The sequence below is a fragment of the Bos taurus genome, chromosome 18 (genome assembly GCF_002263795.3).
Source record: "Bos taurus isolate L1 Dominette 01449 registration number 42190680 breed Hereford chromosome 18, ARS-UCD2.0, whole genome shotgun sequence".
NCBI lineage: Eukaryota > Metazoa > Chordata > Mammalia > Artiodactyla > Bovidae > Bos > Bos taurus.
This window is the reverse complement of record NC_037345.1, coordinates 35,738,515-35,750,904: the sequence shown is the minus strand read 5'-3', so window position 1 is coordinate 35,750,904 and position 12,390 is coordinate 35,738,515. Positions and strand designations below refer to the sequence as shown.

At 54.0% G+C, this 12,390-nt stretch overlaps 1 protein-coding gene and 1 long non-coding RNA gene across 5 annotated transcripts in view; one reads left to right on the top strand and one right to left on the bottom strand.

Annotated features, from left to right (window-relative positions):
- Positions 1-11,739, bottom strand: part of LOC101907242 (uncharacterized) — a 62,907-nt gene extending 51,168 nt beyond the window's left edge. For both annotated transcript variants that reach the window (XR_009491346.1, XR_009491347.1), the window contains exons 1-2: positions 7,579-11,739; positions 2,348-2,497 (exon numbers count right to left, since the gene is read on the bottom strand). This is a non-coding gene — a long non-coding RNA (uncharacterized lncRNA). The remainder of the gene's footprint in view (positions 1-2,347; positions 2,498-7,578) is intronic.
- SMPD3 (sphingomyelin phosphodiesterase 3) overlaps positions 1-12,390 on the top strand; it is a 43,343-nt gene that overhangs the window by 14,049 nt on the left and 16,904 nt on the right. The window contains exon 2 of one of the 3 annotated variants that reach the window (XM_024978196.2): positions 2,414-2,484. The gene's annotated coding sequence lies outside the window, so the exon portion shown is untranslated. Of the gene's footprint in view, positions 1-2,352; positions 2,485-11,809; positions 11,921-12,390 lie in introns of those variants that run through there. The other 2 variants (NM_001192363.2, XM_059876676.1) reach the window with 2 other exon arrangements.

Genomic DNA, 12,390 nt, shown 5'->3' with positions numbered 1-12,390 from the left:
GTGCGTTCTGAATGATGATGCTGAGCTGGGTTGTAGTGGGAGCTGATTCTGCTCGCCTAGGAGTGTACTGAGATGTATAACTGGCAGAGGGAGGTTCTGATTGAATTTTTCCCATTTCTAATCCCTGACTTGATGTGATCTTATTTTCAAAGAGGGAGAAAGGCTGTTGTTTGTTAAAGGACAGAGGGGAGCATATTTCAAAACAAGGTCTGGCTCAGAATACCAGTGCTCTGACATGTTTTTCTTTTGAGAAAAGAAAAGGTTCTGTAATCTCAAGGTTGCAGAGATTCCTTCCACTTCCCCTCAGGAAACCCTCCCTAAATAGTTCCTGTCGATTAATTTTATTTTGAAAAACAAACACACAGGGGATTTTTCAGAAGAATCTGGTAGGGGAGAGATGCTATACAGCCTATGGGGGATAGTATGGGGAACATCTAAGGACAAAGACCCTCCTTAACAAATTTCTCATTGAGAGATGAGGTGGGAGCTCTTCACTGCTCGTGGAGAAGGCACAGGTTGGGATTGCCGCACAGGTTGGGATGGCTCTGGAGAGGAATGCCTCTTTTATGTCCACTTCCAGATGCGTGCCAGCCTGTGGTCTAGGGGCAGGTCAGCCCGATGAGAGGGTGAAAGAGAGAGGTGAGGGTGGGTTGTCAGCTTACTGAGGGTGAGGAGGCTGGTGTCCAGGGCACAGGGGACAAGGCATCCCCTGGAGGCCAAGACAGTAGGCCATCCTCTAACCTCTCGGCAGGGTGGACTCCCTACACCACAGGCGGAGAGGGAAGACTGGGAAGGAAATAAGCTCATCAGGAAACTCAGGAAAATAAGCCAGGAAATAAGCCAGGGTGTCCCCATGGAAACAAGGGCCCCCTCCTACACAGTGAGGACCTAGGGTTCCTCTGCTTCCTTCTTCCCACTCTGATCTGGTAACATGAGTCCCTGTGCTCGCTTGGTCCTGGCCATGACCATCCAAGACTCTGTAGTGAACCCCAGTGTTACAGGGGAGGGGGCATCTGAGGCTCCGAAGTTAAATGACTTGTCCAAGATCTTTCAGCCGGCTAGAATTCTTGTCTCACTGGAGCTTTTCGAGTGTAACCCTAATCAGGAGGTCGCCAACTATTTCCCAAGTGAGAAGACACACCTTCCAGCTCCACTCAGGCTTGAGGGCAGAGGACTTGGGACACAAATTTCAGGCTCCTCTGAAACACTTTGGGTGATTTGCAAAATAAGTGTTAACTGAAGGACAGAGGCTGGTCCACAAGGACTCTGGGGAGTGAGTGACTTCTGCCTCACCTGCGATGGGAGGGTGGATAAGAGGGCTCTGCGCCGATGGGCAGCAGGACTGCCTTGAGAAAGTGGAAGACCAACGAGCTCCGCGCGGGGTGCGGGCTGGGCGGAACCAAAAAGCCAGGGATTCAGCTGGAAAGTCGGGGGCGGGACTTGGGGTTGGAAGGAGGGACTAAAGAGCTAGGACTTTGCCTGAGGCCGGGGGGCGCGGCCAGAGAGCTCTTGCCTAGGGCCAGGTTTCAGGAGGCGGGGCCAGAGAGTCAGTCCAGGCAGTGTCCGAGACCCAGGGGCCGGGACCAGAAGTCGGGGCGGGTCCGGCACCTGAGGCCGGGGCGGGGCTAGAACGGAGGGGCGGAGCCAGAGAGTGAGCCCAAGAGACCCTCCTGGGGAGTGAGTGTCTGAGCCCGCCCGATCCTCCGACTGGGTCAGCAGGGAATGCGGGGAGCCGGTGGCTTCGTGTCCAAAGGTCTCCGCGCACACGAGTGCCCTCCCAAACGCACTCCCCTCCGAAGACCCCACTGGGTTCACGAAGTGTCCGCGCCGAGCCTTCCCTCTGCCGGTCTGTCTCCTCCACTCCTTATCTGCTGCCAAACGGCTTCCTCCTCCCACCCACCCCTGTCCCAGTAGCCACGGTCCCTCTTTTTCCGGGTCTGGGTTCAGCTCTCCACCCCTCCTCCCCCCGCCCTCAGGTATCTCGGGAGGCTGAGATTATACAAAGCTCCTGGGAAGAGCTCTGATTGTTCTAGCTGCAGTTATCAGATCAAACCCTGGCCCCACTGCTGACGCTCTGAATTCGCCTCTCCCCGCCCCTCACCCTGCACAGCTCTGGCCTGGTCTGGGTCCAGCTGTTCACATGGAAGCCTCATGCCTCCCACCCGGAGTCTTCCCCACCTGTCAACCCGCGTATCCCCAGCCTGTCTATCCCACAAACCTCCGCCCCCACCCCTTCTGGCTGAACTTCGTGGGGACCATGGGGCCCACACCCTCTCCTTGGCGACGTGGAGGGTGTGGCGGTGCCTCCTGCACAGGTGCGGCCCCTAGGTCTTTGTGCCTGGCTCACCTGTACTGGGCTGCTCGGTGACTGTTGAGTTCCGGGCACTTCTGTGAACCGCTCATTTCTTTTCAGGTCCTTGACTCCGAAGTGAGTGCTCCCTCTTCTGCCAGAAAGACGAGAAGCTCCCAGCGGCACCTCCTCAGGTATGAGGGGCTTCTGGAAGGGAGAGGGGGATGGGAGAGGACCCTTCAGGCCTCCCTTCATAGATTACTTATCCACATTTTATATAAAGAGTTGCTGTCTGAGATTGAGATAAGGTTCTGCTTCTTGGATAAAAAGTTTGAAAACACAGCTCTAGTGTAAGCAGTCTGGAGCAAACAGTTTGCTCCCATTCTGAACCCACCCTCGTGGTTCAGTGCCTGCAGAAGGGGTATGTCTGACGCAGGCAAATCTATGGAGACTGAAAATGCAAACTCCTTCAATAAGGCAGAAAAAGATTGAGGCAGTATTTTGCAAAAATGAAGGAATACAATTTAAATATCCTGGAAAATACAATCAGATATCATTTCCCACTGAACTATAAAAGTTTTTTTTAGTGCAAAACCTGGAGCTGGCAAGGATACTGTGAAACAGGCACTCTCAAATGACCTTCGAGAAAAGCAGTGTGGCAATGTGTATCAGAAGTTTTGAACTTTACCTTGTAATTCTAGTCTTGAGTCCATCTCAGAGAAATAAATCAAACCATTAGAATAAAAGTGGAAACCAGAAACACAGAGACCCCTGGAAAGTTCGGAACCTCAGTCCAGTAGCCAGGACAGCAAGATCATTTTAAGAACCTGCTCCCTCCCAAATACGCAAATTAGATGCTTTCCTGGTTTCTCGGGGAGGTCACCAAGCTGGGGGAAGGGAGATATGGGGGTTCAACGTGATGATGACTAGATGGAAAAACAAAAAGGGAGCTGGATGAGGCTGGCAGTTCACATGGAAGATTATTGGGGTCTTCACTAAGGGATCAGTGGGGGTAGGTGACAAATGTAACCTTCAGGAACTGGAAAAGGGATGGGTAAGAACAGGCAGGACAAGGGGGATAGTGTGGTGAACTTGTCCCAGAGGTAGGTGGGCTTGGTGCTGGACAGCGCTCACTTGCATATTTTGCACGTGTTTGCATATCATTTGTATTTAATCTTGGTGGAAATGCAGAAAGGAAAGGAGAATTGAGATCCGGTGACCAGGCTACACCGCTCAGGGACTGTTGTTTACTTTTCCGAGTTTCATTTTTCTTATCTGTAAATGGAACCAGTGGTATCTGGTTGGGGTGGTTGTACCATGTAGATGCACCATTCAGTGTCAAGAGCTCATTCTGGGAGGTGCGTTCTGTGCAGCATCTGCTCAGATTCCCCATGAGGTGGATCTGTTTGTTCTGCCTCTCTGAGGCTCATTTCTAGTCTCCCTCATGTCTCTGCCATGGATGGGCTCATAGCCACCCCACCCCCCACCCCCTGCACAGAGAGCGAGCATGGAGGGGAGGGAGGGAGAGGATGAGTTTGAGGTCCTGATGGGCCACCCTGGATGAACTGGATTGCTGACGCCACCCAGGCCTGCAGGGGGCAGTCAGTCAGTCAGTCATCAGGGGTTCTAAGTATCTGCCTACTCTGTGCCCAACATACAGGTGATGGGATAAAATACTGAGTGCCTACAAGGGGAAAAAGGAGCTCAAATTCCCCAGGACTGGAGGTTGAAGTGGGTGGATGAGCTCCCAAGCGGGTGGTGTCACCATGTGGGCAGGGTCCCTGGCCCTGCAAACACCTCACTGGGCCACACACAATAAGCCCTCCCTTCCTTTGTGTGATGAGATTTGCCAACGTTGCTCAAGCCTCCCCTCTCTGGGTTCTGTGTCTAGTGTGGTAGATCTGAGCATGTGGGAGGCTGGTCATCCTTCTGGTGTGCAGCCAGCACAAGGGCAATAAATGCACGGAAACTGCCAGCTGTCAGGAGAGAAATAGCTTGTTTCAGCCTGGTCAAAGGTCTCTAGTTACCCCTGGGGCCACAGAGGAGGGGACTGGCAGTGGTTGGTTATAAGACCATCATCGTGACTTCCAAACCCTGAGCGCCTCTGCTGAGGCTTTTGCACAGATAATAGCTGCAAGGAAATGGCCTCAGCAGAGGCATGGAGCACGGGAAGGGCTTGGGGGGAAATTGCGCAGGTTGGGTGGTGGTGGGGATGCCCTGGGACTTCAGAAGTAGGCAGGGTCACTGAGCAATCAGGCTGCTGGGCCTGCCTGCTCTTTCCTGCCAGGTGCGTCACCCTGGGGTCAACAAGGACCACTAAAAGTTTAGCAGGCAATGTGGTCCGATGTGTAGTTTAGAAAGGTGCCACCAGCTGCCACAAGGACCAAGAAGGGAGGCCAGCTCCAAGACCAGGTGATGGCTGTCACAGGGTCTAGGTGGGACAAGATGAGGCCTGAATTGGGTGTGGCCAATGGGAATGGATGCCAGGTATTAGGGAGGCAGAACCATGGAGGAGGAGGGGGTGGGTATGGAAGAGGTCCAGGGACCTAGGAGTACTCAGGAGACAGAGCTGGTGTTGGAGCAGTGGAGGAAGACAAATGATAAACTTTTAAGGGAAGATGGAGAGCTGGTCCACTACTTAAATTCATGGGATCAGAGATCAGGAGAGACACCTGGGAATAGGTAACCCACAAAAGATCAACCAAGAGAAGAGGCAGGGGAAGGTACAGCATTTCCAGGGTGTGGGCCAGGGAGGAGGGAACAACAAAGGGCTCAGAGAAAGAGCAGTCCCAAGGGCAGGGAGGGAACGAGAAGAACAGAGGTCCAGGACCAGGGGGAAGGGCTGAGGGACAGATGAGGAGAAGCAGCTGAGGTGTCCTGTTGGGCCTGTATCTTAGAGCAAATCTGATTGAAACTGCATAGACTGTTTTCTCAGTGGTGCTGACCTCTGTTCCAGAAATTTTCTTTCCAAATCTCTACCAGAAAGGCCAATAAGACACCCTCTCCACCTTCTGTCTAGCAGTGGTGGGAGAGTGCAGGTAGCCTCAAGTTGGGGGCTGCCCAGACTCCCAGCCTACCAGAGGGTCACAGCCAGAGGGTCACTCAATCCTCCCAGAGCACAGCCAGCACGCACCGTGTGCTCTCACTATTCTGAGACCCAGGATGGGATGCTAACCAGACATTCTAAGCACTTAAGTGAAACAAACCCAACGAGGGTAAACTGCAAGTGAATGAGTTGGAGCCCCCTCTCAGGGCCAGTTTCCACGGCTGCCCCTCCCCTGCTGTCTCCTCCTGGCCTGTAACCTGGGTCACTGTGGCCACCAAGGGCACAGGCTGGCAAGCTGGACTCCTGAGTGTCCCTGTCCTCCTCGTGCCTACTTGCAGTTCTCTCCACCTCACCTCCCTCCCTTGCTCAGTGCTTGCTCCACCCACCACCCACCACTTTCCTGTCTCCATCTAGGACACCCCCACACTCAAATATACATACCTAGAAAGCAAGGCTCTGCCCCCAGGAATTCTGGGGCAGAGTGAAATACCCCAGGCAGTAAGGGTGCTGCCTCTGACTCACAGGGATGGAAGCCAAGCACCCCCAGCCTCCCGCCTTGACAGTCACTGCCCTGCCCCTGCTCCTGCCCCTCCAGCCCTGGCAGGCACCATCAGCCAGCAAGACCTAACAGTGTCTGACCATGCCTGGTCCCTGGGCTCTGACCCCACCAAGCTGCTGGCTTCATCTCCAAGCTCCCTCTTCCCATCCCCTGCAGGCCCAGTGTGGCCCCTGGGACCAAGCTGGCACACCTGCTGTGCAGTACCCTGGCCCCTCTGAGACACCCATTGCCTTCACTGACAGCTTGTGGGGCAGACCTAGTCACTCGATCCCACCCAACTGCAAGGGGCCCAGGAGATGCAGTCTTGCCTGATGCCCACAAAGTAGGCCCAGAAGAAGTAAGGCAAAAGTCCTGTCCTAGGCTTGCAAGCAGGATACAGGCTAAAGCGAAGAAAAGCCTACCCGGATCTTCACAGAGTGCTTATCTTTTTAAGTCAGTCACTGTCTACACTAGCACGTCTACACCAGCCATCTGGGGACATGTGGTCTCCAGCCAAGAGTTCTTTTCTCCCTTTTCCGAAGTGTATGATTCAGCAGCAGGTGTAGACAGGGCACCACTACCAGACAGGCAGGGATTCACTGGAACCCAGAGGCTCAGAAGACCCTTGGAAACAGGTTTGGTGGCAGCAAATAGAGGGGAATGGGGGGGCTATAGACCCCCCAAGACAGCTTCCCTGTTGGTCTTTGCTGTGGACAAATACTAATTTTCAGCCTTATTCAAATGAAGCTCTAAGTCCCACTCCCTGGGGTAGCAGACAGCACCCCTAATCCCCTCCATTATATCTTCTGGAGCAGGCCCAGGACAACCCTGCAGGCTGGTCAGAGGCCTCCCTAAGCAAGTAGTTCATAGTTCAGCCAGAGCTGGGCCATCCTCCTTCAGGAGGTCTTCTGGTTGGTTCTATCAGAGCCAAAGCCTCCTGTGGTATCCTGAGCAGAGGGAGGACCTGAGAGGGGCAGTGACCAAGGGTCCAAGGTCTCTGAAGAGGCCCAGGACCAGGGCCTCAGCCCTCAGCGGTAAGTGAGCCCAGAAACTCAGCCCTCGGGCCCAGCTGCCCAGGGCTATACCGGAAGGCTGGTGAGACACTGATGCCTGATTTTATTTACTCATCCGCACTGATTTGCTTTTAAATCTTCGCATGAATTCTCCTCTCTACGACTCAGTTTGTTAAATGTTCTTTGCATAGAAAACCTGAGGTTGAGTGTGAAGTGATTTCCTTCAGAAGAATTTTAGCAAGTCCCTGCCATGTCAGGGAGGTGTATTGTCTTCATCTGTGTTCTCTGGTGCCTTGAAATGTCTGCATGCTGCTCAGTGGGCCAATCCATTCCAGGAGGAAGCGCTGTACTTGAAATGCAGCTGAACACTGAGTCTGCATAAATCCTGCCATTTGTGTGGACTTGTATTTAAAGCTCTACTCCCACAGAAAGTATGCTGTCATTTGTTCTTAAGTGAAATGTGTTCCCAGCCTTGTTCGGCTCAGGAACCATTAACATCAGCTCTCATGTCAGGGAAGCAGGGACTTGCTGGGACAGAAGCCTCAAAAGCAGAGCCTGAGAGAAGCGAGGTTCCTCCTAGTGTTGGTCCCTGAGGAGGGCCTCTCCTGAGTGTGGAGGTGGTGCTGGGCAGCAGGGAGCTGGTTGGGGGCTGGTACTCAGTCAGTCACGTAGCAGATACCCCAGGGCTCACCTGATGCAGGTGACGTGACCTGCTGGGGAGTTCCAGGATCCCCAGCTTCCGGCCACTTGCCAGGTGAGGCTCAGGCGCAGACCTCAGCACACAGGAGGCTCAGAGCTCTTGAAGTAAGAGGCCCAACCCCATCCAGATGCTCGGCTGTTCATATGTGGTCTCTCCAGTAGTCACAACTGCCTGCTCCAGTCCTGTCCAGTCAAAGCCAAGTGGAGCAGACCCTGTGAATGGGGCAATCTCAGACCTGATATTCATCGTGCAGGAAGCCCTCATCACCCAAGAACACCCCTACCCCAGGCTCAGCCACCATGAGGGCACAGGACTGGTGGGCACATATGAACTCCAGCCCTCAGCAGACTCTAGGCAGACAGATCTGGCTGCAGACAGATGCTTGAGCCTAAGATAAGGGTAAATGGGAAGAAGAGAAGATGCCACTCAGGATGGCTCAGATGTGGATTTAGATATCAGCCATCATCCAGCCTTCTCCTTAATGGCCCCCTTTTCAGTTACCAATAGATGATTCTGGAATGGCAGGCCATAGAGGGCTGGGTGGCCAGATCTTCAAACTCAGCCCCCTCCCACGATGGAGCCCACACCCCAAGGGCAACTGACCTATGACCTTGCAGCACAAAGTCCTGAACCCAGATGTACAACAATTTTAAACACTAGGTGGTATGGGGCGCCCTGGTGCATCTACCTCCAACCTGCTTAAGATTTGCTTTCCAGTCATGCAAAAATTGGCTTTATCTGGGCTTTCTGAGCTCTGACATGGAAATGCCGAGGCTGACTGATTGAAGGAGTGCCACAGAGCTGCTTGCAGCCTGTTCCTATTCTCAGAAACCACATGACGCATTAATAGCTCCCCTGGAAAGTTTCTTTTTGAAAATTTTATCACCCCTCTACCTGCATCTGGCTTCTGCACCGGCCTGTGACTTGGGCTTGCACGAGCAGCCCACAACAGACAGTCCTGCGCGGAGATGGAGGCTCCTGCACCATCCCTGCCCCTCATGTGGGAGAGCAAGCAGGGCATATTTTCTGTCAAGCAGCCGACCACACAAGGAGGAAACTTTGAAGGTTCCAGCTGTATCTTCAGGGCCATGGCAACAAGGAAATTAACAGTAATAGCAGTAATAAAATGGGCTTCCCTGGTGGCTCAGTCGGTAAAGAATCTGCCTGCAATGCAGGAGACTCAGGTTTGATCCCTGGGTCAGGAAGATTCCCTGGAGAAGGAAATGGTAACCCACTCCAGTATTCTTGCCTGGGAAATCCCATGGACAGAGGAGCCTGGCGGGCTACAGTCCATGGGTTGCAAAGAGTCAGACATGACTGAGACCACCACCACCACAGTAATAAAATATTACAGTCTTCCCTCAGTATCCACAGGGGATTGGTTCCAGGACCTCCCACAGATACCAAAGTCCACAGATGCTCAAGTCCCTTAAGGTCAGCTCTCTGTGACTGCAGGTTCCACATCCATGGATATGGAGAACTGAGGAACCACAGAAACGGAGCGCTGACTAGTACTGTACTAGAGATGTGTGCGGCACTGTGCTAAGCGCTGCCCGTCTGTCATCTCCAACTACCCTGAGATGTTACTATGTGTGCTTAATGGATGAGGAAACTGCAGCTCAGAGACTCAGGCAAGCACCCTATCCAGTATCGGCAGCAGGGCTTGAACCTGGCACAACTGACAACAGAGTTTGTGCATGGCTGTCTCTTGAGGGATGCTCATGGGGCACAAACCACAGGCGCCAGGTCTTGCCAGGCCTTCAGGGAACTCAGAAGACAGACTCCCCCTTTGCCCAGCAGGCAGGCCAGGGGGCACCACAGGAGGTTTGCACAGGAAGGAAAATGATGAGAATTAAGTTTTAGAAAGATGAAGTAAAAGGTTGATATTAGACCAGATCCTTTTAGTGGCAGAAACCCAACTCAAACTGTCTAGAGCAAGGAAAAAGGTATTTTGCCAACCCATTAATTAGAAATTCTGGGGGCTGTGTTGGCCTCAGGCACAGGGAAACTGAAGCTCAAAGGTGTCACCAGGACTCAGCCTCATTCTGCAGCCCTAAGGTCTATTTTCCTCCAAATTGGATTCACTCTCCAGGAAGGCTCTGGAAGCTTCAGGTTCTTAGTGCTTCCGTCTCAGAGAAAATGCAGGCCTCTTGCCTGAGGGGTCCAGAAAGAGCTAGGGTTATGTGACCATGTAGTTGGGGGTCAAGAGGTTGTGGTGCTGAGTGGCCTGGTAGGGCTCACTGCCCCCCACCCAGATGGCTGCGGGGCAGACAAAAGTGGGTCTGTCACAGCCAGAGAGCTGAAGCCGGCTAAGATTTGGGCCTGTGCTGGTGCTTGAGACTCCACTAGAGCTCCCAGGCTGGTGGGGGCTGATGTGCAAACTGGCACGTGCCTGATGAAATGGGCAGATGGGGGTGTGCAAGGGAGGGAGAGTGTAGGAGGGGCAGGGAGGCTGGGGAAGGCTACAGGAAGGGGAGGCAGGGACTCTGACTCTGGAAGGGTGAACAAGCGTCTACCTGGCACTGCTGTGTCAGCAGAAGGCATGCTAAGCACATGTGTGGACACTGGACCCCAGTCCCCAGTTCTGCTTCTGGGACTTGGTTTGCAGGGATTAGCCCAGATTTGTCTGACCTGCTTCACTCGGAAAGGCATCCTCTTCCGTCGTTCTTTGTGTCCTCCCAGCCATGAGCTGACTCCAAGTTTCAGTAGCTCAGAGCTCATGTTGCCATGCCAACCCCTCCCAGCAGGCATCCAGGCAGAAATGGGCCGCCCCGATCTCAGCGCTGCCAGCTAGGCGAGCACATTTTGATAATTGTATTGGAGCAGTCTTCTCCACCTTCCTTGAGGAAACCTGGGGCTTGGCCCAGCTCCTGCTAGACATGAGCCTGTGGACACGATGAGGATAAGAGGAGATCCCACTGCTCCAGTACTCTCAGCCCTGCTGCCAGGAAGAGTGCTCAGCAGGCATGAGGACCAGATGGAAGTGAGGGAGGGCCTGGGTCCAGACTAGCCCTACATGGGCAACACCTGACCCTCACTGAATCCCCAGAAGTTCCCAGAGCAAGGCTTAGAGACCCCGGAAGATGGCGTGGGCTTCCTCAGAGGGGGCAGGGCTTGCCTTCACGAGCAGGACTGATCTGGCTTACTCACTTTCGCACTGCAGGAGAAATGTAATTCAAAGTCCGCACTCCTGGACCCCGTGGGCCTCTGTGCAGCTCACCGTGGGGGCCAGCACACATGCTAGGTCCACTTCCCAGGAAGCTGGAAGTGGGCTAGCATCTCGGTGCCGGTGCCAGGGCTGTCCATTGCGGCTCACCCACAAGGGCTATCGGGGACCTGTCTCTCTACCCTCCTATTCCCTGCATCTTCACCCAAACAGGACCAGGCCCTATTCCTGAGGATGCCCTCCCCAGGGGGATGGCAGATCAGTCAGCCCTGGAGCCCTGAGCACAGTGACTTTGATGGAGCTCAGGCCTCTGAGCAGTCTGAGGCCCCATTCCTCATGCTGTGGTGGCTGTAGGTCACAGGTTAGCAACCAGGGGTCTCCATGGTGACATGTCACCGCAGATCATCAGTCACCTGCAGGAGCAGCTGCTGGCAGTCAATGGCCCAGGCGTTGCCTGCCTGGGAGTGGCTGGGCCTGTGACCTCCCAGGTCCTGCCCAGTCACCTCTTCCTCTCTCACCTGCAAACTGTGGAGTTCTCTGTTCCTTTGTCCATCCTGGCTCCACAGCCCAGTCTCCTTGTCACAATCAGACCCAGTCCAGTCCTCACCACGGTGGGAGGAACAAGTTAGTGAAGGCCACCTCTGAGGATCCGAAGGCACTGCAGGTCAGTGCGGGGCCTACAAGTTCAGCAGGTGAGTTCAGGCTTCCCACACAACAGCACACAGAACCAGCTTGTCTTGTCTGCAAACTCCACTGAGTTTACAGGTCAAGGAGAGCAAACAGGGCACACAGGGGCCAGCGTCAGGGAAGGGTGGTCAGGGAGGTCCTGCAAAGAGCAGGGGAAGGTAGGAAGGAAGCAGGGTCAGCCCTGTGAGCCGCGTGACCCCTCTAATCCCCAGGATGGTCCTCAGAGGAAGGTATCGTTACTCCCACGATGAGACAGAGCCTGATTCCAGTGCCAGGATTTCAATCAGGTCAGCCTGACCCTTGAGCCCGTGCTGAACATTGAGCAATGCAGCCAAGGGTGAGGAAGCGAGTCAGGGGTTCTCTGCTTCTAGAACAGAGTGTTTGAGTCCTGGGAGCCCTCCCTTGAGAGCTGTGTAGACCCCTTCCTGAGCCTAGAGCTCAGAAGTGACTATGAGGACCTGAGGGTGTCTGGAATGCCAGGTGAGTTCTGGAAACACTAGTTTTAGGGAAGAGGTCATCCCAAGCTACCCTGGAAGCCACACACCAGGATTCACAATAGGGATAATCCTGGGAGTGACTGTTGGCTTTAAAACAGAAACCTCAAAAAAGCAACGCTGCCGTGTGCTTGGCTGGCCACAGCTCAGCACACAGGGCCTTTAAGGGATCCATCAGCTCCATCAGAAATGGCCACAGTGGACTTTGCTTGGCAGAGGTGCCAACCCCAGGACACAGAAGCAGAGATCTGGGCAGGGAGGAGGGACGGGTGTTCTCCCTGGGAGAAAGAACTCTGGCCGGGGGCACAGACTGGACACCCATGCCCCGCCATCCTGCCCTCCAGCCTGCTGAGGACTCTCGGGCTCCCTGAGAAGCTGCCAGCCTCCAGTGTTTAACTTCGCTCTTCTCTTTGGTGGGGAAAGTGTAGATCAGACTAATTAATGTGTTGTTGTTTG